The 4,154-nt window shown below is 45.3% G+C and overlaps 1 non-coding gene across 1 annotated transcript; it reads right to left on the reverse strand.

Moving 5' to 3' along the window:
- Window positions 1-818: 818 nt before the first annotated feature.
- Window positions 819-926, reverse strand: LOC134603873 (U6 spliceosomal RNA). Its single transcript, XR_010090612.1, has one exon. It is a non-coding gene; the product is annotated as a U6 spliceosomal RNA (small nuclear RNA).
- Between the last annotated feature and the right edge of the window lie 3,228 nt (window positions 927-4,154).

Raw genomic sequence — 4,154 nt, forward strand, 5'->3', positions numbered from 1 at the left:
TGCAGGGGCATGTTCTATACACCAAAACTGCTTCATTAAGCTAAAGTTGTTCAGGTGACTATAGTGTCCCTTTAATATATATATAAAAAACACTTCTGAGTTTAAATGTGTATATATATATATATATATATATATACAGATTTGAGGGGCTTTTTGCCCTAGGATGAATTAGGGTGAGCCCCTTTGCCCTTCCTGTGGCATTTAGTGGGAGCAAACACTCCCCGGCAGGATGCAGAGTAATCGGATTCAGTCCTATAGTGGGCACATTTGGTGGCAGAAGCAACTTTAATAGAGTCATTACTCGCAGGGAACACTTTGGAAGGTTCCTTTTGTTTACTGACACAGCCAATGCTGCATTGATCATTGCCTGGAAATCTCCTGGAGTTTTTTGGGAGTCCTCCATATTCAATCACAATCACAGGCCAATGGGGCTCACCCAATGTATAAAGGGCGACAAAGGCAATAGTACGTAGGCAGGCAGACAACAGCAATACTTATTAGGTACTAGGTGCAAGTGTTGTTGTGAGACCAGGTGCAGGAGGTATGGGCCAACGTATACAGACAGTTTAGCAGTTAAATATCAGGCACAGTAAGTACAGACCATATAACAAAGGTGGTCAAACAATTGAGGCTCATCCAGTATAGGAGACAGTAACTGCAGGCTCCCCTCATCAGCACAATTAGTTATAAGGGGGCGTCAACCAATAAACCAGTAGGGCAAGCAGCACCTACCACTCAAGAAAAATCTTCAGGGTCAATGCACACCCACACCCACATCAAGGCAGGTAGAACTAATTGTAAAGAGGTATAAATTTGTAGAATTTGTGGAATGCTTCATGAATTTTGCGTTTCATTCTTGTGCAGAGGCTATGCTAATCTTCTGTATATTGTTCCAATTTTATTATATGTGCTGCAGAAGCGAGCACCAGCAGGAGAAGTGAAGAAGCAGTCAGCCCCCCGCAGTCAGCCCTCCTTAATCACGGCACACACTACCACGTGAGTGCACCAATATGGCCGCCGTGGATATCACAAGATCCAAGATGGCCACTGTGGATCTCGCAAGATTGACTGGTGCTGAATGAGTGGCAAACTGCGTGGTAATACTGTGGCCTACCACTAGGAAGGGGGCAAACCACACAGCAGAGAGGGAAATAAATACATTAAAAAACAGTAATGGTTCAGGCAGAGCCTGCCAGGAAAGGACAAATAAGGCCAATAGTGTGCAAGCAACGCCTGCCAGAGAAATCGGAAAAACAGTATTGGAGTAGAGAGTGTCTGCCAGGAAAGGGACAAATAAAACCCAGTATACAGGGCTGAAAGGTTAATTTTATGGAATAACTTCTAATAAAGAAAACCTTTTAACGTCAGAAGACCGTGAGTGCAAGCCTTCCTTCACCATTCTATATATATATATATTCTCTAGAGGGGAAAAAAAGCAAAGCATGATGATTACAACGAACAATAAACTTTTTTTTTAGTGTATTAAATATGAATTGTCACATTTAGGCTAAAATAGCCAAGATAAACTGAGTTGGGGAATTTTCAGATTAGATACTCTTTGCCTAAATGTTCTGATTCCAATTCAAGCCCTAAAATATGTTAATATTATATACATCTTATATATTTATATATTTAAAACAAAATGTTTTTAAATTATTTTAAAAATGTATCCAAAATGATTAAATAATTAGAAAAAATATCCAAAAATATCACATTGAGGCCTTGGTTAGCTCAAAAATACCTGCATGTCCAGATGGTGCACACCACATCAATTCAGCGTTCAGTAAATAACCCTGCAAACGTTTTTTTTTACAAATTATATAATAGGGCTGTTTAATTTTTAGTGAACTGTATCAGTTCTTGCTGGCCCTTATTTTCCATTGTATTTGTGTAATTTGTTTTGCACTATTGAATTAAAAACGTCATGTTTAGGTTCAATATGTGTGGTTTAGGTAGCAAGTTATCTTATTGGGAGATACATTCCTCTCTCCCTCTTCAATAACAAGGCAAAGTTATAGGAGACCCATCATTCAGAGAACAAATCATTCAGATGAATCACACAATCCTTCTTTCTAACAGATTTGCACTCATTGCTGCTCTGCAAATTTGCTGACAATACCAACCATGTAGTATTAACCCTTCACTACTGGCCAATCACTGATAACCTTTGCTGACCCAAAGACACAATCTAGGCAATATTGATCAATACTGAATACAGAAGCAGCAGCATGATTATGAAGACAGAGGGATTCAGCAGTGATAGCATCATAGGCGTGTGCAGCCTATTGCATTAGGGTGTGCACCCTAAAGCACAAACACACGCCGCATGTATATGCGAGAGGAAGCAGACAGCACACAGCTCCCTCGCCGCGGCTGAGATGGAGAGAGGGGGGGGATCCATCACCTCTTGCCCCCCCATGACTGCTGTGTGTGTGTGCTGTTAGTGTGCTGTATGAGGGTGCTGTGTGTGTTTGCTGTTAGTGTGATGTGTGTGTGAGGGTGCTGTTAGTGTGATATGTGTGTGTGAGGGTGCTGTTAGTGTGATGTGTGGGTGAGGGTGTTTGTGTGTGTGTGTTTGTTAGGGTGCTGTTTGTGTGTGTGTGTGTTCGTCCTGTGAGGGTGCTGTTTGTGTGAGGGTGCTGTTTGTGTGAGTGTCGTGTATTTGTGAGGGTGCTGTTTGTGTGTGTGTGTGTTTGTGAGGGTGCTGTTTGTGTGTGTGTGTGTTTGTGAGGGTGCTGTTAGTGTGCTGCGTGTGAGGGTGTTTGTGTGTGTGTGTTTGTCCTGTGAGGGTGCTGTGTGTGAGCGTGCTGTGTGTGTGAGCATGCTGTGTGTGTGAGGGTGCTGTATGTGTTCTGTGTGTGAGGGTGCTGTGTGTGTGCTGTATGTGTGTAGGTGCTGTGGGTGCTGTATGTGTGTGTGTGCTGTATGTTTGGAGGGATTGTGGAGGTGGGGGCAGATTAGTAAATATCCCCCCTCCCTTCTGACCTTATGTAGGGAGGGGGGATCCTTGCTGCCATGTTCCATCCCTGGTGGTCCAGTAGAGAGTGAACTCTAGCCTGCGGGGCTAGAGTTAACTCTTGCGAGATCTGAGGGTTGCTGCGGCAACGCTCAGATATCGCAAGAGGAACCTGGCGGAGCTGCTGTCTAGAGCTCCCTGGGTCCTCTCCTGCCTGCCTCCCTCCATGCTGCTGTGGGCCGGTGAGGTATATCTTTGATCTCCCCGCTGGCCCATGGAGGCTTAGAGCAGAGCCGGCACTCAGATACCGCCGGCTCTGCGTGAGCCGACAGGGTACAAGTCCTGTGGAATAATGTGTGGGAACTCTCCCAAGATTCCCACCCCCCAAAAAAAATAATATACACTTGTGTGTGTGTGTGTGTGTGTGTATATATATATATATATATGTGTACACACACACACACACTAACAGACACATTCACAGACACACACTCATACATTCACAGACACACACTCATACATTCACAGACACACATACACTCACAGACACACACTCATACATTCACAGACACACATACACATTCACAGACACACATACACTGACACACTGACACACATACACACACATTGACCGACACACACACATTCACAGACACACTCACATACACACATACAGAGACACACACACATTGACAGACACACACACATTCACAGACACACACACACATTCACAGACACACATACAGACACACACACATTCACAGACACACACACAGACACATTCACAGACACACACTCACACACACACACACACACACTCACAAATGTATTTATTTATAATAAAAAAATGTCCACCCAGCCTCCCTACCTGGAGTGCTGGCGTTGACTTGTCCCGGGATCCAGTGGGTCGGGTGCCTGTCTCCATCTCAGTCGCGGCGAGGGAGCTGTGTGCTATCTGCTCCCTTTCGCCGCGCGGGCTGTCTGCTGTAGCTGGGAGCCGGAATATGACGTCATATTCCTGTTCCCGGTATCAGCAAATGGCGCGCTGCGAGAGGAAGCAGACAGCACTCAGCTCCCTCGCCGCGGCTGAGATGGAGAGAGGGGGGGATCCATCACCTCTTGCTCCCCCCATGACAGGGGGAACACGGGGGGAGGAAGGGGGGCATTTGGGGGCGCTGAGTACCTGCGGGAACAGCGT

This window comes from Pelobates fuscus, chromosome 3 (genome assembly GCF_036172605.1).
Source record: "Pelobates fuscus isolate aPelFus1 chromosome 3, aPelFus1.pri, whole genome shotgun sequence".
In the NCBI taxonomy this organism is placed as follows: Eukaryota; Metazoa; Chordata; class Amphibia; order Anura; family Pelobatidae; genus Pelobates; species Pelobates fuscus.